This window comes from Lissotriton vulgaris, chromosome 4_1, assembly GCF_964263255.1.
Source record: "Lissotriton vulgaris chromosome 4_1, aLisVul1.2, whole genome shotgun sequence".
Lineage (NCBI taxonomy): Eukaryota > Metazoa > Chordata > Amphibia > Caudata > Salamandridae > Lissotriton > Lissotriton vulgaris.
Window position 1 is genome coordinate 1,502,029,059 of NC_141691.1, and position 25,124 is coordinate 1,502,054,182.

A 25,124-nucleotide genomic window follows, 5' to 3' on the forward strand; every position below is an offset into this window, starting at 1 on the left:
TTTTGCTACATAAAAATAAGTGCAAAGCGTCAAAAAGACATCTTCTTGCAAAGTGAAGCATGCAGCCAGTTCTCATTTCCTATGCGTGAATAACCGACTGTTTATCCTTGGCCTGTTGGAGCAAAATCCCTTGGCTCTTTTATATCTCCAAGTTTTTAAAGGATTTGAACTGCACATCTTACTTCTCTGAGCCCACCTCAACATCAGACATTTCCAGGAGTGCCCTGAAAAATCTCTGTTTAAACCACCTCAGAGATTTGCGTCTTTCTCAAGAAGTAATTAAGCCAACTAATGTGCAGATCTTAATGGTCCAGACCTCCCCTGGCATCCAGCCATATTTAACTTTTTTCTTATCTAATTATGAAAAATTTGTTTTAACTAGGTTTCGTTTTAATTCTTTTGTCTCGTTACTTTCCCCACTGAGCAAAACTGGTCTCATGATTTGATTAAATGTCCATGTGATTGAATTTCACCTCAGTCCACATTACATGTAACTTTGTTCTGCCGATACTATGAGCAACCCCGCAAGCGCTGGATTATCCCCCTTGAAATTGAAATAACTCAGTAAATTATACTAAGGATGTCATCCTTATACTAGCAGGGGCCCAGAACAAAAAAGGATTTTAACTGGAAGGGCACCTCAAGATATATCCATCACGATAAACACCAGTACATCCCCTTTCAAGTTGGGAGGTGAGCAGACTCTTGCTTTAACACTGATACATTTGAGTAAAAAAGAGATGTCTTTATATACAATAAAACATCAAGAGGCAGCACTAAGTAAGGCCTATAAACACTAGGGGGTCATATGTGCTGACAACAGATTTAAGTGGTACGAGACTAATGAGGATAAAATGAACCCAACTAATAAATTGAAGGGAAAATAATGTCTTAACAATACGTGAGTCACTAAGGGAATTAACCAATAGTATAATATCTGAATACAACCCAAAGTCTCCAGTAATAGACCCTTAGAGATCTAGGACGAATGAGGCTATGACTCATAGTATCCTTTGGAAAACTACAACCCATCAATAAGGAAAAGAGAGTCCTGTTAAAACAAAATTAATGTACCCTACAATTCGGGGTGTGAGCTGGAGAATTAATGTCATATATGTGATATATAGAAAAATTGTAACAATAAGAACATATACGATGATTTTTGATAAAATGTATTTGCACTTGTTTTTAGGTAGCAAAAGTACGGAACAAAACTGTGGACAACCTAATTATCTTATTGTATTGAAAAAGGCGGTATCAAATTAATAATAACTGCCAAAACGCGTCGACGCTAAAGGGTGGCACAATTGAATACAAAGGCCAAGGAAAGGGTGCAAATATAAAGTAGAATATATTGTCCCAAGGCTCTCACCCCCACATGCATCAATCTAGGATTTTGCATTTCTTAAATAGCGAAAATTAAGGAATCGCTATTTAGGAAATGCAAAATGCTATGCATCAAGAAATCCTAAAAGTTTTTAGGATTTCTTAATTTTCGGAAATTGCGATTCCTTAATTGCGAAGTGCAATTAAGGAATGGCATTACATTGATTCCTATGGGCCTAGAGGCCCATAGGAATCAATGTAGTCAATTGGAAGGCAGTAGCAAATTGCGAGTGGCACTTAGAAAATTTCATGGGTGCAGGGGGGGGTCCAAAGGACCCCCCCTGCACCCCTGAAATGCAATTGAAAGTGCATGTTTCACACACACATGTCCTAAGGACATGTGTTTCTGTAACTGGACAGTTTAAAAAATGCATTTTCAAGCATTTTTAAACAATTTCGCAAATTACCACGAGGTTGAACCTCGTGGTAATTTGCACTTCCAATTTGAATAATCGCAATTTTTTTTTTAATGATGCATTGCTTTTAAGGAATTGCAAATTTGCAATTCCTTAAAAGCAATCGCATTTTTGGAATTCGGTAAAAATACCGAAATACTCAAAAATGCTTGATGCATCCCAAACACATATTTAGGAAGTGCAAACGGCCGAATTTACGGATTCGCACCGTTTGCACTTCCTAAATAGGTTGATGCATGTGCCCCAGAATATCAATGTGCAATTGAACCAGACAAGTTTTTAAGTCTCTCATATGTTGTTGTTGTCCAGATTGTGCAGGTCACAGTTGGTTTATAATGAATGTGGAATTATGAATTATTGTGGAGGTTTTTATATTGAACATTTGAGTTGTTAATATGTCTTTGTAATTGTAATATGCAATAGTGTGGTTCAGAATTTTCAGCATTTTATGTATGTATTTTATTAATTCTGTTTTTAACAAAATATGTATAATCTTTTTGATCATAAAAAAGCTCAAGGCTTTACAATAAATATATAAACTCGTTATAACCTATAATTTTTTTGATTTTAGAATTCTATATATGGTGATACTAATGTTTGCACTTATTGTATGGCATATGATATGATAACGGATCTAGGTTGATTACATTCAAGGGAAATCTTCTCTTTATTGGGCTACAAGAATGAAGAACTGTCTCTTGGCTGTTTCTTCCCCCTCCAGGATGCAGATCCATATTTTAGAAATAATATCACTTATTAGTAATACAGAAAGTATACTAATTTAATTTATGTATTAGCATAGTAGATATCTTTAATTTGAACAAACTTTCAGGAAACACTCAACACTTACTGAATCATTTCATCAGTGATCTCATTTGAGATGTCATCAGTGATATAATCAGTGATGTCACTGACCATGTCATGATTGATGTAATATGTGAGGTCACAAGCAGTGCATTGCGGGGGATACAAGGTATACTTTTCTCAGGTAACTATAACTGCTGAATTTCTATGGTTTTGTATGTGTGGAATCTGGGCCTAACTATAACATCCCTGTAACCTTTGTTTTTTCAGTGAATTTCTCAGGTTTTTAAATTCTATTTCCTAACTATAGCATCCTTGTAACTTTTGTTTTTTTAATTGACTTTCTAATTTTTATGGTATTTTCTACCTGTAATGTCCCTTAAACCTTTGGTTTTTAAAAGGGATTTTCTAAGTTTTTTTAAATTTCATTCCCTAATTTTAACATGCCTGTAACCTTTGTTTTTTCTTGTAATGTTCAAAGGTTCAAATTGAATAGGCAGTGGTATGCTAATAGGTTATATGGCGCCTTGGGAACAATTGCACATATATCAGTACAGGATAGTATTGAGTTACAGTGCTTTAAGATGAGGAGAATCACCAACCTCCCCCAAAGTTGTAGCCAAAGCAACATAAATATTCACAAAAATCCTCAGCACACGTCTGCAGAGTAATATTTATTTATTTGTTTATTTATTTATTTGAATTTTATATAGCGCATAGCTACCCTTGGGCATCCCAGCGCTTGTCCAGAATGGAAGCAAATGGCAGATAGGCAGATACAGCGGCATCAGATAGGGAAGAGATGGGTTTTCAAAAGTTTACGAAACCTAACAATACACGGCTCTGAACGCAAATTCAGAGGAAGCGCATTCCAGAGAGTGGCAGTATTAACAGAGAACCTTCTCCCACCCGTGCTTGCCCTTCTGACTCTTGGAATTTGCAACAAATACTGTTGATCAGAGTGCAAAGCTCTGTTAGACTTATAGGGCACAACTAAATTCCTCAGAATGGGAGGCCACTTATCCTGACGCGTTTTGTGCGCTATACAAAGTGACTTAAATGTAATCCTTTCCCGCACCGGGAGCCAATGCAGCGCCTTCAATGCGGGTTTGGCTGACTGCATCCTAGGCGAGCTCGTAAGAAGCCTTGCAGCCGAATTTTGAATTTGCTGAAGTTTATTTAGCGTTGCTTCAGGGGAGCCCAGGAAGATAGTGTTACAGTAATCTAACCTAGATACAATAAGCCCCTGAATAAGCAGCTTATTCGATGTCAACGGAATAAGGGGCAAAACTTTCCGAGCTGCACGGAGGAGCCCAAAGCAGACTCCTGCCGTTCGTTTTGCCTGGGTCCTTAAGGAGAGGTCCTGCTCTAACCAAACCCCAAGACTCTTAATCTCCTCTTTAGGACTGGGGAGGTCGCCTAGACAACTGGGCAAAACAGTCGCAGGGAGTGAGGGTCCTTTATGCCCTTGCAGCATTAGTTTGGTCTTTGGCCCGTTCAGTTTTAGAGCTGATTCACACATCCAGGTGTAGACTTTGGACATGCAAGAATGCAGCGCATCTGGATTTTCCGTCAGCTGGGATAGGGCCACCACCAGCTGAGTATCGTCAGCTATGCAAAAGGGGCCACCACATCCTCCAGGGGGTCCATATACACATTGAATAATGTGGCGCTTAGGGATGAGTCCTGTGGCACACCACACTGGAGGGGGATGGATGTCGACCGTTCACTGCCTTCCCAGACCTAGTACGACCGGTCGCTAAGAAATGACGTAAGCCATTTCAAAGCCGCACCTGTAACCCCCAACTCTGACAGCCGATGGATCAACACTTGATGGTTAACAGTGTCGAAAGCCGCACTGAGGTCCAGGAGGATCACTGTCACTGACCCTCCTGAATCCAAAATGCTCCTAGCTTCTTCCACGACTGCCAGCAGGGCGGTGTCAGTGTATTAAATACCAATGCAAGTATACATGTATTTCGTCGCACAAAGTGGGACATCGTCAGTGATGTCATCAGTAATATCACTGACCATGTCATGAGTGATTTAATATGTGGGGTAATCAGTAGTGAATTGCGGGGGCATGAGTTATAGTTAGCTCAATTAACTATAATAGCTGAATTTCTCTGGTTTTGTATGAGTGAAATGACCAAGTAACTATAATGTCCCTGAAACCTGTGGTGTTTACAGTGAATTTCTAAGGTTTTTTAAATGCTGATTTCTAACTATAACGTCCCTGAAACCGATGGTTTTTTCAGTGAATTTTAAAGTTTTTTTTAATGAATTTTTTTACCTATGCTTACATAGGTAGGACATGTGGAGAAAGAGGGAGAAATGTGCAGAAAGTAGCAAGAGAAATGCAGAAAGTGGCAACAGAGCCCAGAAAGATGAAGAAAGGTGCATAAAGTAGCAAGAGATGTGCAGAAAGAACCTACAGAGGGGCTGCAAGAGGCCTTTTTGCAAAGTCATCCTGTGCCTTGGGCACCCAGAAATTATTTGCTGTCAGGTACTGGTGGAATCTGACTCTGACTAACCCTGGGCTCTGCCTAACCAGAGCCAGTGAGACACTTAAAATATAGTAAAAACACCTACATACACTAGGGTACACTATAGATTGGAGTACCCCTGTGAATTGGCATGACCTCCCCTGTAAGGCGCTAGTACATAATAGGGCAGGGGGATTAAAACTACCTCTAAGTCTCTAGCATACAATAGGGCATGGCAGTTTAGAGGCCAGCAGCCCTTTTCTGCAGTTGCATTTGTGCACTGCTGAGTCTGAGGTCAGTTTAAAAATACCCTGTGTGTGCAGAAAGAGGCAAGAGAGTTGCAGAAAGAAGCAAGAGAGGAGTTGAAAGAAGCAATAGAAGTGCATAGAGAAGCAATAGAGGTGCAGAAAGATGCAAGAATGGTGCATAATGAGGCAAGAGATGCACAGAAAGAAGCAAAAGAGGCACAGAAAGAGGCAAGAGGGGTGCAGAAAGAGGCAAGAGAGATGCAGACAGAGACAACAGAGATGCACAAAGAGGGAAGAAGGGTGCAGAAAGAGGCAAGAGGGGTGCAGAAAGAATCAAGAGAGGTGCAGAAAGAAGCAAGAGAAGTGTAAATAAAGCAACAGGAGTACAGAAAGAGGCAAGAGAAGTACATAAAGAAGTAAGAGGGGTGAAGTAAGAGGCAACAGAGGAGAAGAAGGAGGCAAGAAAACTGCAGAAAGAGGAAATAGTATTGCAAAAATGGGCAAAAGAGGTGAAGAACGAGGGATCAGGGGTGGAAACAGATGCAAGAGAAGCGCAGAAAGAGGGCAGAGGGGTGCAGAAATGTGCAAGAGAGGTGCAGAAAGAAGCAATAGCAGGGCAGAAAGAACCAACAGAGGTGCAGGAAGAGCCAAGAGGGGTGCAGAAATAGGAGAGAGAATTGCAGAAAGAAGAAAAAGAGGTGCAGAAAGAGGCAAGAGAGGTACAGAAAGAGCCAAGACACGTGCAGGAAAAGGGAAGAAGGGTATAGAAAGAAGCAAGGGAAGTGTAGAAAGAGGCAAGTGGGGTGCAGAAGGAACAATATAACTGTAGAAAGAATCAGGAGAGTTCTAGAAACAGGCAAAAGGGTGTAAAAAGAGGGAACAGGTGTGCAGACAGAGGGAAGAGATGTACAGAAAGGAAGAAGAGAGGTAAGGAAAGAGGCAAGAGGCATGCAGAAATTTGCAACAGAGCAGCAGAAACAAGCAAGAGCTGTAACAGGGATTCTGCTCATACACAGAACTGTGCATAGAGACTTGGAACCTCAGTGAATTAGGGTGTACCAAAACTCACCTTAGTAGCCAAAATCCCCTACCAGACTAGCAATCAGTGTCTCATTGGCTCTTCCATAACCCCAATGATTAGACAACCCAGAACATGGAACTTAGAATACCTCAGGCAATGTGGAACACGTGAACACTTTCATTATACTCTCATACCAGTCCATAACAGGGAGTAAAAAAAGACACAAGCAAGTTTGAAATATTTATTTCTAATGCTGTGTTCTCATGCACAGTATCTTACCTAATACAAGCAAACATATTATAAGCAACAAGATTATCAGCATAGTTTCTATTACATAAAATACAAATGGAGAAAGCATGTTACAATGCTAAATGGAAACAGGTTAGAATACACCTAAATCTCACCCTCCCTTGCTAGTATGTTATTTTATATTTACAGAAGGTCTCCTGGGATTACAAGGGCGTCCCCATACCTCTGGTCCTAGCAGAAATGAATCACATCAGTTTCTGCACCAGCTCTCTGCATGCAAATGTTCTCCAAGTGTGTGTGATCATGCCTACGCAGTGCATTATGAAATGCGCCAAAATCAGAGGTGACCACAGCTGCATATATGGTATGTCTAGAACTTGCTCTGATCAGTCCGACCAACAACCACTGCGTGGAAATAACCTTAAAGGACTCAGCACTCACTGTTAAGACAAAGCTTACTAAGCAAGGCTGCTAATATAGAAAAACATATTATTCTTGTGTGAAGCAAACACTCTGCTAAACTATAAACATTTATTATAATGTTTGCTGTGTGCAAAGGCAGCAGAAAGGAAAAATGGCGTTTAAACTTTTAATAAGCTTCCCCATGACAGAGCAGCAGAGAAAGAATAAACAGAGGCGCAGACAGAGGCAAGAGGGGTAAATTAAGAGGCAAGAGCAGTGCAGAAAGAACCAAATGATGTGTAGAAAGAGGCAAAATAGGTGCAGAAAGAGGCAAGAGATGTGCAGAAAGAGGCAAAAGGGGTACAGAAAGAGGGAACAAGTGTGCCGACAGAGGCTTGACAGGTGCAGAAAGAGGGAAGAGGGGTAGAGAAAGAGGCAAGAGGGTTGCAGAAATTTGCATCAGAGATACAGAAAGAAGCAAGAATAGTGCAGAATGAACCAACAGAGGTGCAGAAAGAGTAAAGAGGGGTACAGAAAGAGGCAACAAGAGTGCAGAAAAAAGCAAAAGAAGTGCAGAAAGAGGCAGGAAAGGTGCAGAAAGAGACAAGAGGGGTGCATAAAGAGGCAAGAGGGATACAGAAAGAGGCAAGAGAGGTGCTGAAAGAGGCAATAGAGGTGCAGAAACAGGCTCGGAAGGTACAGAAACAGGTACGGGGTGCAGAAAGAGGTTAGAAATATATAGAACTATGTGAGAGGTGCAGAAAGAAGCAAGAACAGGGCGTAAAGAAGCAATAGAGGTACAAAAAGAAGCAAGAGAGGTGAAAAATAGGGAAGAGGGGTGCAGAAAGAGGCAAGAGCAGTGCAGAAAAAAACAAAAGAGGTGCAAAAAGAGGCAAGAGGTAGGAGAAGTGCACAAAGAGGCAGGAGAGGTACACAAAGAGGCAAGAGAGGTGCAGAAAGAAACCTTAGAAGTGCAGAAATAAGCTTCAGAGGTGCTAAAAGAGGTGCGAAGGGTGCCGAAAGAGGCAAGAGAAGTACAGAAAGAAGCCACAGAGGTACAGAAAGAGGGAAGAGAGGTACAGAAACGGGCAAAAAAGATGCTGGAAGAGGGGTGCAGAAAGAGGCAAGAGGGGAGCAGAAAGAAGCAAGTGAGGTACGGAAATAGGCAACAGAGGTGCAGATAGACACAAGATAGGTGCAGAAACAAGCAAGAAAAATACAGAAAGAAGCAACAGACGTGTAAAAGAGGCAAGTGAGGTGCAGAAAGAGGCAAGAGCAGTGCAGAAAAGCTCAAGAGAACTGCAGAAAGTGATCAGAAGGATGCAAAAAAGGGAAGAAGGGTGCAGAAAGAAGCAAGAGAAGTGCAGAAAGAAGCAAGAGAGGTGTAGAAAGAGGGAAGACGAGTGCAGAAAGAGACAACAGTGGTACAGAAAGAAACAAGAGAGGTGCAAACAGAGGCAAAAGAAATGCAGAAAAAAGCAACAGAGGTGCAGAAGGAGGTAAGAGAACTGCAGAAAGAGGTAAGAAAGTAGCAGAAACAGGCAAAAGAGGTGCAGAAAAAGGGAAAGGGAACAAGGGTACAGACAGAGGCAAGAGACTTGCTGAAGGTAGTAAGAGGGGTTCCGAAAGAGGTAAGAGGGGTACAGAAATTAAAAGAGAGGTGCAGAAAGAAGCAAGAGCAGTGAAAGAAAACCAACAGAAGTGTACGAAGAAGTAAGAGGGGTACAGAAAGAGGCAAGAAAAGTACAGAAAGAAGGACCCATAGGTGCACAAAGAGGCAAGAGGTGTCCAAAAAGAGGGAAAGATGTGTAGAAAGAGGCAAGAGAGTTACATAAAGAGGGAAGAAGGGTACAGAAAGAGGCAAGAGGGGTGCCGAAAAAAGCAACAGAGGTGCATAAAGAAGCAAGATAAATACAGAAAGCAGCAACAGAGCTCCAGAAAGAGGCAAGAGGGTTACAGAAAAAGGCAACAGAAGTGCTGAAAGAAGCAACAGGGGTGCATAAAGAGGTAAGCGAGGTGTAGAAACATGCAGGAGAGGTGCAGAAAGAGGGAACAGGGGTACAGAAAGATGCAAAAGAGGTGCCGATAAAGGGAAGTAGGGTGCAGAAAGAGGCAAGAGGGGTATAGAAAGAAGCAAGTGAGGTGCAGAAAGAGGCAAGAGAGGTACAAAAAGAGGCAATACAGGTGCAGGAAGTGGAAGAGATGAGCAGAAAGAGACACAAGAAGTACAGAAAATAAGGAAAGGTACAAAAGAAGCAACAGAAATACTGAAAGAGGCAAGAGAGGCACAGAATGAAGCAAGAGTGCTTTGCACTAGGCCTGGACAGTGAACTTTGCTCCGTTCGCAGAGTTTGCTGAGTTTTCTGCACTCCGCACTCCACAGAGTTTGCGGAGTGCAGAAAACTCCACTTCGCGATGTGCAGCAGAGTTTTTTCCTTAAGTTTACGATCATGAACAGTAAGTTCGCGAGCACGAGCTGCTACTCTGGGAGAATTTCTACCCGAGCAGCAGAAATACCAGCACAAACTGCAGTGAGCATTGCACCCCGCCACTCACCGAACTAGTTTGCATTAGTAACAATTTAATAACCTCATTTAGCAATAAGTAACAGGTGACCATTCTTGGTTTGCAAAGAGCCTTCCACCACACTGTAACACTTGTTACTGCATTTCTGGTAACATTTTAGCCTTTTCAGCTAAAAACAAGTTTTTTTTCCTTTAAATCTGAAGATCATGCAGTAGATGATGGATTATGTGGCAAATGCGTAAAATTTATATTTGTGCAAAAGACGTGGCAGCCAAGCAGTCGCATAATTACAGTGGCTCTGCTCATACCTCTGACTAGTTCCAGAAGTGCTCCTCTGTGGTTCCTTCTTTTTTTTGTCTCATTGACTTTATAGTTTAGATTCTATGGAAATGAGGAAGACTAAATCTGAGGTTACTACTCTACAACTATTTTAAAATAACCCACACAACTCCATTTTGTGTTGCCATGCTCTCGGTAACTTGGTGAAGAACTGTTTTCCACGTCCCCGTTGAAACTTGCACAACCCTCCTCGCTCCTTGTGGTTGAGCCAATTCCAAGAAGCTGCCTGTGTGCCTCACCCCCCCAGTTGTGTCAAAGACTCATCTACATCCTGTCCATCATTGGTAACTCAGCCTGTCACAACTCCTGTGCCCCGTGATCATGCCATCTGGCCAAGGAAGCACGAGGCTGTGCCCCGTGACCACATCATCCGATCAAGGAAGCACGAGGCTACACCCTGTGACCACACCATTGAGCAAGGGAGCACGAGGCTGTGGACATTGTGCAATAAGAGACAGATGTCCGCTGGCCACGATTGCACCACAAGACTGACGAAGAACTTGTCAAATGAGGAACTAATAAAAATGTTGAACTGTGTATTGTGTAAATGGGCGTGGCTAGCGGTATAAGTATGTGTGTGCTGCAGATTGAAGCAGCAGTTTCAGTAGAATTGTCTTTGTACCATTCTGGGACCCTGTCCTTAGCTCGAGCTAATAAATAACTTGCTTCGCTCAACGGCTGGTTGTCTTGGTCTCTTTGGTAATGTATGACTTGAACAAGGAGAACCCGTAGATTCTAAGGTGTCCCCTGCACTACTGGCTTTGACTCTCCTAGTGGGGGAGAGGTCTCCAAAAAGCCGGTTCTACAATTTGGCGCCCAACATGGGGCGTCTTCGGTGGTGGGGCGTCTTCGGTGGTCGTCATCAAGCCTGGTGGTCGTGAGGGGTCCGTGATCAAATTCTAAGGGAGGCGCTCCACTACATTGGCTAAAATGATCTGTCTTTGTGGGCCCGAGGTCTCCGATTGCATGATTCATCCTTCCATCCTTCCAGTGGGCTACCCAACTGAGGCCCCGACTGATGCCCCAGTTCTGGTTCCTAATCTTTGGAGATCGAGACCTTTGTGACAGTCGCCATGTGACGGAAGATTAACGGTCAGGTAAGAGTGGGAGTGGCCCACTTCTTTGGTGAATTGTATTTTGGCATTGGTATTTGATTCGACTTTTGCAAAAGCCGAAGCCAAGGGGTAAGTACAGTTGTATACTGTAAATATTAGATTTTGCCCTTTGTTGTTTGGAACCAGGATACACATCTAGAGATGCCTGGATTTAGAAAATTCCAGAAATGGTGTTGTTGTTATTGTACACAGGACTCCGCATTGGAGGAATCTTGTCCTATTCATCCTTTAGGGACCCCTAATCATGAAGTGTTGGCCCGATTATGTTTTCTTCACTTTGGCACAGGTATACGAAAGGTAGTGCTAAATTACAATGGCCAATGTACGGTAGTTTTGAACCTACTGTATTAGATAATTTAGAGGAAAAGTTTTTCAAAGAAAAGCTAAACCTGCGATGTTTGATTCCTTTCGGGTTTGGAGGAGTCCAAACAGAAAGAAATCAAACTCAGAAAGAACGAAGCTAAAGTAATGCATATGAGTGTGATTCAGAAAGCCCAGAGTCATGATAATCAGAGAATTGAAGAGGGTATAGTAATACATGATAGATTAAATAGAATGCAGATAGATGGATGTTACTTTACAAAGAAGGTCCCCGAAAAAGCCCGGGACAAGGAGGATGACCCTCACATGTCCTCCATGCTGAACACCCCTCAACCCTATACTCCTGCCATGTACCCAACCCTTTATCCCGCCCAATTGACCCCCGCTACTGCTCCAGTTGCTGCCCCTGCCCATGCCCTGATTTGTCCAATTCCTCAGCCATTTGTTCACAAAACCCGACTGTTCAGGCCACTGTACCAATGCAATTCCACCCTTCTTTTCCTCTTGTTGCACCTTCCACTGGTTCCGTACCTGTCCAACCTAATATGCCTTTAACTCCCATTGCAACCAACCCATTTCTTGTTGACAGTCATCCAACACCTTCCCCCAGTGCAGGATTATTAGCGAATGCATTGTCAGTGGTCCGTGATTATATCCCTTATGCAACTCCACATAGACCACCCACTCCCAGACGACACACCTTGTGCAGACTGATAGGTAGTACACAGGAACAACTCGCTATGAGTCAACAAGCTCTTGTGTGGATGGAAAATAACACTATGTACACCGCTCAGGATATATGGATGACAATGGATCAGTGGACACGCATTCAACATATTGACATTTTTTGTGAAATGTGTGCCATACTGATCCAAATGTGGGAGGATTTTGTAGAATCAGGTCCACCCCCAGGTCTGTCTGACCTTCGCCATAAGGTTGAAAAAGGGGACATTCAAGGGCCCAGCACTATTATGCGATCTAATCACGTTAGTAGCATACAGAGACTCCTTATCTGGTGTTTCGTTAAATAAGGGTTTCCCAATGAGGGAGGTACAGCCTGTTTGGAGAGACCGCATTGCTGGAGCAGATGGCAACCCTGAAATACCGACAGGTTTTAGGCAGATGTGGGTCCATGTCCCTTGGAAAAAGTCTGACGTCCTCCAACTTGAAAACCAATTACCTGACCCACGTAAAAATCCAGCAGGTTATTATAAGGAATTGACTCAGACACTTCAATCTTGCATAATGACTTTAGCAGATATAGACATGTTAATGGGACAAGTTGTACTGACTGAAGTATGGTCCAAAATATGCCATAATGATCAGACAGAATTTGGACATACATGGAAGGAATTTGAGGAAGCTGACAGAGCTCGAACTGGTGATGAGAAACCCGATCCCATGATCTTAGCCCTTCCAGGCCCAGATACTAACTGCCATCAAAAAGATGTTGACACCTCACCGTATCAATTGGGACAGATTAGCTGCTTGCAAACAGAAGAAAGATGAATGTGTCTCTGACTTTTTCACACGATTCGAAAGCACATTCACCAACTATAGTGGACAGGACATGACCTTAGAAGGGGGACAGCGACTGTTTGTGGATAAATTTGTGTCCAATCTGTTACCAGAGCTTTGAACTAAACTAAAAATGTCAGAAAGTGCATGGCCCATCTCCACCCCATCTGGTATTTTGACAATGACCCAGTACTATGAGAATAGAGAGAATGAAGAGCGAGATAGAACGGATAAAAAGACTAAAGACTTAAAGACAAAGGTGTTACTCCAACAAGCAAACCCGACCCAGACCCAAAATAGAGGTGCGCTTAAGTTTCAACAAATAGCTCAGAGACCTGCCCCTGTGACTCCTCGCCCACCGCTGGGAACCAACCAGTGCGCTTATTGTCGCCAGGAGGGTCATTGGCGCGATGAGTGTCCATTGTTGGCCCAGAACAACTCTGCCCCCACTGATCGCTTCACAGGACAACATCCCCAGAGAGGATGAGGGCGAGGCGGTCCTAGAACACAGTTACAAGACAGGCGCCCCCTTATGCAAAAGAATAGATTTGACACCGCTAATTATGAGGACCGCAATTATTTTACTGAGGATTATGAGTCGGAAGAAGGGACGGGGTTCATGTCCCACTAGGATTGCCATGGTAAAGAGAAGGGACCCGTGCCTATTCCTGTTGACCAAAAGGGACCGTATGTTCATGTTACAACACTGGGCTCCATGGAAAAATTCTTAGTCGACACTGGTGCAACAAAAAGTTTTATTGCTAGGTCCAAAGTCCCTGGGGCCCCCTTGTCCAGCGCGAATAACATTTCTGTAGGGTTTTCTGGCACCCCAGTATCTAGCCCCATTTCACAACCACTGGAACTAACAATAGGACCCTACACGATTGATTCCCCTTTGGATTTGACTTCCACATGTGGCGAAAATGTGTTGGGTTTAGATCTACTGAAAAGATGACATGCACCACTATACTGTTCTCCTGATGGGGTTTACATCACCATGGGTCCCCCTACCACACACCCAGTATATTTGGACTCCCCAGATCCCATTCCCCAGGAACTTCAGACTGTCCCTCCTGCTCTTTGGGCCCAAGGTGATACTGATGTCGGCCTTTTGTCCATACCCCCTTTTTCTGTTACCCTGAAGGAAAATGCTCGCCCTCCCCGACTTCCCCAATACAAAATACCCAAAGAAGGGGAAAGGGCATTAATCCAAATAATTTCTGAACTTGTTGACAAGGGTGTGGTTGAAGAGATGAGAGGAAATGTGTGCAATAGCCCATTTTTGCTTTTCCGAAAACGCACCGATCCTTCTAAGCCCCCTGTTTATCATTTTGTCATTGATTTACGCGAGATAAACAAAATAATAGTACCCCAGTTTCCTGTGGTCACAGATATCACCACCCTACTTACTATGGTTCACCCGAATGCATGCTTTATCTCTGTCATTGACTTAAAAAATGCCTTCTTTAGTATACCCGTTGAAGAACAGAGTAGGGATCTTTTTGGATTCTCATTGGCAGGACGGAGTTTCCGATTCTGCTGAGCTCCACAAGGATATACAGAGAGCCCCTCAATTTACAGTCAGGCCCTCAAGGGCCAACTTGATTCCCTAACTCTACTCCAAGGTACCGCACCACTCCAGTTCGTAGATGATTTGGTTATAGCGGCAGATACCGAGGCGTTATGTAAAGAAGAAACAATGAAAATGCTTCTGCATCTGGCACAGTTCAATCAAAAAGTTTCCCCCTCCAAACTCCAATATTGTCAACATGAGGTGACCTACTTAGTAAGTATGGGTGTAAAATCCGTTCCGCTCGTGGAATTTGCGGATTTTCGGTAAATTCGCGATCCGCGAATTCTCGCGAATTTGCCGAAAATTCGCAAATTCACATGCAACAGATTTTTTTGCCTGGTCGCACTTGACAAATACAATATTGCGGCGCGCGGCGTTCACTTACTGTCATTCAGCGTTTGAAGAGTTGTTTTTCTCCATGTTTGTGTGTGCTGCGCCATTTTGGATCGTGCTGCGGGATCCCGCGGGAGTTTGTCGATCGCGATTACATCATCGCGGCTTGCCACCTTGCACAGCGAGAGTTTGTCAACGCGAGTACGTATTAAAGGCCCGTGATCACGCATCGCGGGGGTAAACAATTGCAAACACGTAGATGCGGCTGGCAGCAACAATCTTGCGTTTGCGAAATTGCTAAATTTGCAATTCTGCACAAGAAATTCACCAGCAGGCAGCATAAACCTTCTGAAAATGATTATTTTTATCAGAATAACTTCTCAGGTTGACATTTACCTGCACTTTTTTTTGCAAGGAGTCCATTTTGGGGGGTGGGAGGAAGGAAGTGCCCCACAGTCTCCAACTTCCTGTTCCTGTCCAGCTGGCTCCTCCCAGTGCTTTGTTCATGTCCTGATTCAGAAAAGGGGGTGGTGATGAACAGAGTGTCTGAATTAAGCAGACCACTCTTACCCAGTCCAAAGATCAGGGCTTGATCCATCACTGTTTTTTAGCTCACTGCACCATCCCAGCTCAGAACCTGGCTACATGCAAATTAGTCTGTCCCTGGCCCAGTGCATCATGGGAACAGGGCAGACCAAACTACCAAGCCAATTCTTCACTGGAAAGGAGACAAGCTTCCGGGGACCGGTTTCTGGCATTTCAGCCGTCGTCGGCCCGGCTTGCTTGAATCCTGATGGTGCAGTGAGCAAGGGACTCGTGTCTGAGTATACCCTGCTACACCTATAGTGGCCAAAAACGATTCAGAAAAGGGGGTGGTGATGATTAGAGTGTCTGAATTAAGCAGACCACTCTTACCCAGTCTAAAGATCAGGGCTTGATCCATCACCGTTTTTTAGCTCACTGCACCATCCCAGCTCAGAACCTGGCTACATGCAAATTAGTCTGTCCCTGGCCCAGTGCATCATGGGAACAGGGCAGACCAAACTACCAAGCCAATTCTTCACTGGAAAGGAGACAAGCTTCTGGGACCGGTTTCTGGCATTTCAGCCGTCGTCGGCCCGGCTTGCTTGAATCCTGATGGTGCAGTGAGCAAGGGACTCATGTCTGAGTATACCCTGCCAGACCTATAGTGGCCAAAAACGATTCAGAAAAGGGGGTGGTGATTAACAGAGTGTCTGAATTAAGCAGACCACTCTTACCCAGTCCAAAGATCAGGGCTTGATCCATCACCGTTTTTTAGCTCACTGCACCATCCCAGCTCGGAACCTGGCTACATGCAAATTAGTCTGTCCCTGGCCCAGTGCATCATGGGAACAGGGCAGACCAAACTACCAAGCCAATTCTTCACTGGAAAGGAGACAAGCTTCCGGGGACCGGTTTCTGGCATTTCAGCCGTCGTCGGCCCGGCTTGCTTGAATCCTGATGGTGCAGTGAGCAAGGGACTCATGTCTGAGTATACCCTGCCATACCTATAGTGGCCAAAAACGATTCAGAAAAGGGGGTGGTGATGAACAGAGTGTCTGAATTAGGCAGACCACCCTTACCCAGTCCAAAGATCAGGGCTTGATCCATCACCGTTTTTTAGCTCACTGCACCATCCCAGCTCAGAACCTGGCTACATGCAAATTAGTCTGTCCCTGGCCCAGTGCATCATGGGAACAGGGCAGACCAAACTACCAAGCCAATTCTTCACTGGAAAGGAGACAAACTTCCGGGGACCGGTTTCTGGCATTTCAGCCGTCGTCTGCCCGGCTTGCTTGAATCCTGATGGTGCAGTGAGCAAGGGACTCATGTCTGAGTATACCCTGCCACACCTATAGTGGCAAAAAACGATTCAGAAAAGGGGGTGGTGATGAACAGAGTGTCTGAATTAAGCAGACCACTTTTACCCAGTCCAAAGATCAGGGCTTGATCCATCACCGTTTTTTAGCTCACTGCACCATCCCAGCTCAGAACCTGGCTGCAAACAAATTAGTATGTCCCTGGCCCAGTGCATCATGGGAACAGGGCAGACCAAACTACCAAGCCAATTCTTCACTGGAAAGGAGACAAGCTTCCGGGGACCGGTTTCTGGCATTTCAGCCATCGTCGGCCCGGCTTGCTTGAATCCTGATGGTGCAGTGAGCAAGGGACTCATTTCTGAGTATACCCTGCCACACCTATAGTGGCCAAAAACGATTCAGAAAAGGGGGTGGTGATGAACCCTGGTCACTTTGATTTAAATCTTGACCTGGAAGGATTACTTTTTGTGGATGCTGCTGGATATTTGGATTTGAGGCCTTTTTGACTTTCTGTGGATCACTTTTGGAAAAGAAATTTCACAAGTAAGTTTGTTTGGGGCATTACAGTTACTGCAACTACAATTTTGGAACTTTTTCAGAACATTAAATAAAATATACTGTGTGTATCCACAGTATCCAGTAGGAACAGGGTTAGTTATGGGTGCATGATGCAACTGTTTTGTTGAATTTCAACATGATTTAGGGCATGGATGGTATTGGATTGTGGTGATTTTTGTGTGGTTTTCGATTTTTTGGCTGTTGTTGGGGCCTTTTGCCCAGGGTACTCAGTGGTGCATGGACTGAGTCTTTCTGTGGGGTCTCTTTAATGTAAACATCATGGAGGGCATGGATGGCAATGGATTGTGGTGATTTTTGTTTGTTTTTTGATTTTTTTGGCTGTTGTTGGGGCCTTTTGCCCAGGGGTACTCTGTGGTGCATGGACTGAGCCTTTCTGTGGGGTCTCTTTAATGTAAACATCATGGAGGGCATGGATGGCATTGGATTGTGGTGATTTTTGTATGTTTTTCGTTTTTATTGGGTGTTGATGGGGCATGGCCATGTGGGTGGGGGCCATTTTGAGGACTGGTATAGGCAGGGCCTGGCCATGTGGTGGGGGTCCGGGGGCCATTTTGAAGCCAGGCAGTGTGCTTTGTTGTGCCATAGGCCTGCACCCAGTCTGCCATGCTTTCATCCATTATGCCCAGGGGTACTCAGTGGTGCATGGGCCGAGTCTTTCTGTGGGGTGTCTTGAATTTCAACATGATTGAGGGCATGGATGGCATTGGATTGTTGTGTTTTTGTGTGTGTTTTTCAATTTTTTGGGGTGGTGTTGGGGCCTGTCCATGTGGGTGGGGGCCATTTGGAGGCCTGGTCCTGGCAGGGCCTGGGCATGTGGGTGGGGGTCTAGGGGCCATTTTGAAGCCATTGTGAAGCTTTGTTGTGCCATAGGCCTGCACCCAGTCTGCCATGCTTTCATCCATTATGCCCAGGGGTACTCTGTCAGTGGTGCATTGTATTGGACTTTTCATTTTGGGGGTGGGTATAATAAAAATGCTTACTTGCAAATTATTAATTGAAGCGCTACATATGCACTATTTATTTAACTGATGTTCCTCTGGCTTCGTTTGCTTTTAGGTGCAGAAAGACGAATCATCAGCCTCATCGTTCCTCATCAGTGCCAGAAACATGTCCTACTGCGGTGTGTGCAGCACAACGTCACGTGTGGCCACAGACAACTCTGCAACTTGTTCAACTGCGGCCTGCTGTTCTGACATCTGAAGAAGATGGCCCCAAAAAAAGTTGCCCGTAGCTCCTCTAGCAAGAAAGTTGCCAGTAATGAGCAGAAGAAGCAAGTAGCGCCACTTACCAAGGAGACTGGTGTGCCGATTGCCGAATTTTTTTGGGAAAAAAAAGTACGCCTGTAGCAGCAGCGGGGTCTGCTGGGGACCAAGCTGGGAGCAGCACCTCTGCTCCATTGGGCTCCGTGCCACCACCACCACGCCAACTTAGGTCCAAGCCCTTGAGTGCTGCAGAGGCAGCCAGTATAGTTGTTCAATCACCATCGACCAGTGATGTTGGCTCATCGCAAGGAAGTAGCAGCATCCCTCAATCAACACAGGTTGTTGTAACTCATCTGACGAGTGTTCAACAACCACAGCTGCAACAACAACCACATGTGCAAGTACAAGCCCAAGGACATGTGGAAGGAGAGGCGTCGCAAGGAGAGGCGCAAGCAGAGGTGCATGGAGCGGCACAAGTGCCCACAATAGTTGTTCCTCCCGAAGTAGGGCACATCAGGAAATCGACATTCAAGCCGAGGTATCATTTGAGGAAGCCACTCCTCCTGATGATTCCTTGTCTTCCAGATCCCCAGCAAGGAAAAGATCAAGGATGGTGTCTACATCTTCTTCAAGCCGCCTTCCTTCTGATGATATGGATGAAAATTGGGAACCACCAGTGCCGTCTGAGAGTGAAGCACACCATGATCTGACAAAGGTAGCTAAGCGTAAAAGGAAGGTCCCCGAAAGTCTCATAGTTATGGAGTGTGATGATGATGCTGAACAAGAAGTGGCGTATACTCCTGCTGATGAAGACTCTCACAACGACGACGCAGTCATCATAGACGTTACTCCAGCCTCAGAGGGCATGCAGCAAACAGACATTTTTACCCTATCCCGAAATGCTGCTGAGCATGATGTTGGCGACGTGTAAATGGGACCACCACCAATGCAGTTAACTAGTACACCACCACCTACAGCTTCCATATTTTCTCGCCAGAAGGGACCTCCATCCACCCCGACCTCCATTTCCTCAATTAGTGGTGCTGTAAGTGCACAATGTAGTAAATTTCGGCAAGACACATCCTCCACTTCTTCTGGCATTAGCATTCCCAGTATCGCCTCCTCCGCCCCCCACAGACATTTGAAGTCCGCAATTTGGGACTTCTTTAGTGTTAGCCCAACAAGGGAAAACATAGCCATTTGTACCATTTGTAAGGTTCGAGTTAGTCGTGGTAAGCTTGGTACCAACTATGGTACCGGAGCCCAGAGAGGTCATCTCTGGGCACACTGTCAAATGGCATGCACACCTAAGGGAGATCAAGGCAGCCCGAATTGCAAGTGAACAAATTGTATCCGTTGATGTTTCATCTGGTGATGATGAGGAGGAAGAAGCGTCAAACATTTCTTCAGTTACACCCAGTACCCCTGTCAGCAGCACACCCCCTGCAAGATATATGAGCCACACTAAGAGTGTGGGAGAGAGTGAGACACCAATGCGAAAAAGTTCATCATCACCAAGCGGAACTGGGTCGAAGAAGTCATCATCATCCCGTAAAATGGTCCAGCCCACCATTAGAAGCATGTTGTTTTCAGATGCGCCATTTGAACGCAACTACCCAATGGCGCGTCTGTATAACACTAAGCTGGCTAAAATGCAATCGCTGGACCTTCTCCCTTTTTCTTTTGTGGAAGGGGTGGGTTTTCTTGAAATGGTGGAAACGCTCTGCCCTAAATGGAAGATTTCTAATAAGTTCTATTTTGCCAGAGTTGCGGTTTCAGCACTACATGAAGATGTGCTGGAGGTGATTGGGGCAGCTTTGCAGAAGAGTGCTGTTCATACTATATATCTGACAACAGACATGTGGACCAGTTGCCAAGCCCATGATTACATGTGCATCACTGCACACTGGGTCTCTTTTTCAGGGGTTAAAGCAAAGCTAAACGCAGGTGTTGACACGGACAAAGTTTATAAAGCTGCTCGGAAACATGCAACACTAGCCATGTTTGCCATGGAGAAAAATCATACAGGAGAAAACATGTTGCATGAGTTTAACACAAAGGTCTTTCAATGGCTGTCCCCTAGAAAACGCAAGATTGGTTATGTTTCCACGGATAATAGTGCCAATGTATTTAAGGCTATGGATAAGGGTAACTATTTCAGAGTGCCTTGTTTGGCGCACTGTATAAACCTGGTTGTTAAAAAATTCTTGAGTGAAGAAAGTCCAGTCTACGAGTTACTGACCACCTGCCGAAGAATGTGCACACATTTCAACCATTCTTTTAAGGACCGGAAGCAGCTGAGGTGCCTGCAACATGAACGTAAATTGCCAGTGAAAGCACTCATCCAGTAGGTGGTAACATGTTGGAACTCAACCTTCTACGTGCTTGAGCGTCTGTATGAGCAGTATGCGGTAGTCGATCAGTATTTCTTTAAACTGGGTACACCTATGATAGACCTGAGGATACAGGTGGAGCAATGGGAGCTAGTTAAAAGCCTGACAGACATGCTTCATCCTTTTGAGGTCTTCACGCGTGCAGTCAGCAGGGAGGACTGTAATTTGGGAAAAGCTATCCCATTGTTGCGCATGCGAGAGCACCAACTGAGGGCGGTGTCTTCTACGTTTCAAAAAGATGGAAAGCAAGAAGCATTTGAGTTGGCGGAGAAGTTATTACAGCGCCTACTTCGCGATGAACGTCTTGAAAAGATCCACACAGAACAGCATTACATTTCTGCTACTATTCTGGATCCACGGTACAAAAAGGCAGTGGCAGGCAAAGTATTCTTTCCTTTTGATGACGCAGATGTTACAAAGTACAAACATTGGCTAGCTGTGTCAGCCACTCGGTTTGAAAGAGAACGGCAGGAAATTGAAGGAAAAGGCAGTACATCAGCATCAGCAGGCCATCCGGAGTAAAAAAAATCCACTTCTGCATCTGTGGCTGTGGCAGAAGTGAGTGATTTTCCCTCTCAGCCGTTAACGACACCAGCAACCGTACCATCTGCACCAGACACAACAGTAATATTGTGTGAAGAAGAGGATTGGCTAACTCAGCTTGGGTTTGCTTCTCAAAAGGTCCCAGAAAAAAGTGAGCAAAGTGGAGGAACCCTGGAGAACCTTGAGTCGATGCTGCAGGCCTATCTGAATGACTCAACAGAGGTCTATGTTCATCATGACCCATTGGCATATTGGCATGGGAAAAGAGATGTGTGGCCAGAGATCACCAACCTGGCTATAAATTACTTGTCTTGCCAACTCGCAAGCGTGTCTTCTGAACGTGTTTTCGGTGCTGCTGGTGGCATTGTAATTTCCAAAAGGACCCGCCTCTCGCCCAAAAATGTGGAGAGGTTAACAATGATCAAGATGAATCAGCACTTCATACCATCAGATTACAAAATACGAGAATGCACGCAGGAAGAAGGCAAGGAGGACAGCAACTTAGATGAGGGAAGTTCTTCTCTGTTAACTGACCTACTCCCGTCTGAATTCGCAGAGTTTGAGGACAATCTCTACTTCCCTGACACCGAGCCCTGAAAATTAGTCAATAAATCACTAACTCTCTTTTTCGTGCTTATTCACTTTTATTCCTGTGTGTCTGTCTTTCTTTGTTTTGCAAAATCTATATAAAAAAACTTTAATCACCTAATCACAAAAACAAGCCCATCAGCAGAACTGTCTTATTGATTTGAAGGTACCGCAGTCTGCATTCCTCAGGTTCACAAGTTCACAAGAACATGCTCCTCTATCCTCCTCCTCCAGACTCCTATTTCCCTCAAAGCAGATGGCTGGATTACCCCCAATGAAGAAAGACTCTGCACTTGTGGGGGTGTTCTACTTCTTTGCGGGTGAGTTGACGGGTCTAGGCCATTACTGTGAAGGTCTAATACCGGAAAAAAGTGTTTGGAGAAAATCGGAGCAGAAAAAGTTTTTGCGCTTTTGATCACTTGCCTGTCTTTGGGGTGCTGTTTGGGGGCTTTTACGTTGTTGGGGTGGGTTTTGGGGTCTGGGAGCACTACTGCCACAGTCTAATGTTGATTGCGTTTGTTTTTCAGGAAATCCATGGTGGAAAAGGGGAGTTAGGGCCTAGCTGCACAGCGCATTTGGACAGAATTTAAGGTAGGCCCATTTTTGCTTTTTGCCTGTTTGGGGGTGTTCTGCTTTTTTGAGGGTGGCTGCAGGGGTCTTGGGGCATAGCTCGGAAGGTCTAATATCGGAATCAAGTGTTTTGGACCAAATCCATGGTGAAAATGTTTTTGCGTTTTTGCTCACTTTCCTGTCTTTGGGGTGCTGTTTGGGGGGCTTCCAGGTTTTTGTGGGTGGGTTTTGGGGTCTGGGAGCACTGCTGGCACAGTCTAATGTTGGTTATATTTGTTTTTCAGGAAATCCATGGTGTAAAAGGGGAGTTAGGGCTTAGCTGCACAGCACATTTGGACAGAATCGAAGGTAGGCCCATTTTTGCTTTTTGCCTGTTTGGGGGTGTTCTGTTTTTTTGCGGGTGGCTGCAGGGGTCTGGGGGCATAGCTCGGAAGGTCTAATATCGGAATAAAGTGTTTTGGACTAAATCCATGGTGAAAAAGGTTTTGCGTTTTGCTCACTTGCCTGTCTTTGGGGTGCTGTTTGGGGGGCTTCCAGGTTTTTGTGGGTAGGTTTTGGGGTCTGTGAGCACTGCTGGCACAGTCTATTGTTGATTGCATTTGTTTTTCAGAAAATCCGTGGTGGAAAAGGGGAGATAGGGCCTAGCTGCAGAATTCATTTGGACTGCATTCCAGGTAGGGCCAAAGTTTCCTAAGTGTGGCTTTTCCAGGTTTTGCTTTTCGGCTTTTTGGCGGGGTGAAACTTGTTTTTGCCTGGGTTCACGGGTCTGGGGGCCTTGCTTGGAAGGTGCAATACTGGCTAAAAGTGGTTTGGAGAAAATCGGAGCAGAAAAAGTTTTTGCGCTTTTGATCACTTGCCTGTCTTTGGGGTGCTGTTTGGGGGGCTTCCAGGTTTTTGTGGGTGGGTTTTGGGGTCTGCGAGCACTGCTGGCACAGTCTAATGTTGATTGCATTTGTTTTTCAGAAAATCTGTGGTGGAAAAGGGGAGTTAGGGACTAGCTCCACAACTCATTTGGACTGCATTCCAGTTAGGCCCAAAGTTTCATAAGTGTGGCTTTTCCCGGCTTTGCTGTTCGGCTTTTGAGGGGGTTAAACTTGTTTTCGCCTGGGTTGACAGTTCTGGAGCCATTGCTGGGAAGGTCTAATACCTTTGTGGGGGTTCCTGGTGTTTGTGGGGGGGTTTGCGAGTCTTGGAGCAATACTGGGTATGGATACTTTTGCTTGCTTACAAGTGGTTTGAATACAATCCATGGTGGGTAAGGGGGGATTTGGGCCTACTTTACTTTTAAAGTACGTTTAGTCACCATTTTCTACTAGGCCTTGTTTTTTGAGATCTGATTGGGGGTCTTCTACATTTTTGCGACTGGGTTTAGGAAGGGTCTGGGAGCACTGCTGGGAAGGTCTAATTTTGTTCTAAAACACAGTTTACAGTACACCTAGCTTGAGGGGAAAGATCTGCTAAATTAATTCTCCCATACCTATTCATCCTTCAAAAGGAGACTCAGACAGAGTACGCACTTTCAAAAATATTGTACTGTCTATTAGGAAACTCAAAGTGTGACTTTTGCACTACACAGCGTACATACCTTATATTTATTTGTCAATGGTGTTCTAATATCACTTCCTGTTTTTCCATCAATAATTACAGGTCTGGTTTCAGCCTGTGCAATGGGAAAAAAAGGATGAAGTCAGGCTTCACATAAGCGAGCCGAAATTCAGCATCTGCCAGGCAGGCAGTGGACAGGGTGTCTTCTGGTCACCAACATTGATGGACGGAGCGTCAGATGGAATGGAGGAGTCCCACTAATAAGAGGAATGGTTGGATGCATGCAACTTCCCAAATTCAACAGGACAACTACAACAACATACAGATACAGTATCCGTTCTTTTCTAATTATCTTTTAAGTAATGTTATTGCTGTGAACTTCTATGAGTGTGACTCTGCATTTCTTTGATCTCTGCTTCTAAATTCATCCCTACAGCCATTGTATAGGTTTTACTTCTGCTATTTTTCAAACCTAATTTAATGTACAAAGTATTTCTCTGAATGCACAGATAGGCAAGTGAAAACACATAATTATTACTGCAGCCCTGTACTGTCGCATTCTTTCATTCACGGTTGTCGAAAGTACTACTTACTTTTCAGTAACCATGCATGCAGTAGTGCATGCACTTCCTTTATGTCACTTAAAAGATTTATGGATAGCTTTGTACCCAAAGATTTGTTTATCTTCAATTATTGTTTGTCCATGCTGAGCTTTTTTTTTCTTCTCTCAACAAAACTTTACCAAAAACCCCCATTTCCATCCATTTTCCAAACCCTAACCCTCTTCCCCCGGGCTGTGTGGTTTTGATTGATGTGTGACTAAATGACAGAAATAATTCCACACACTTGCTGGGGAGGATAAGGTCATAGCAACAGGCTGGTGAAGGAATCCGAGGATATATTCTTACTCAGCTTGACACAGACCCATGACTATTGGCAAAGGAAAGCAGATTTTCATGTGCGCCATCAACTTGATTGATCATCAAGAACCTCCTCCTCCTAGACGTGGCAAATGATTACGCTGCTGTGTCCTTCACCTTCAGTACTATTTCTTGTAGTAGTAGCCAATGTCAAAGAAATTCAACGCAAGTAGTAGTTATACTTTCAATACTTTACTATTTGTTAG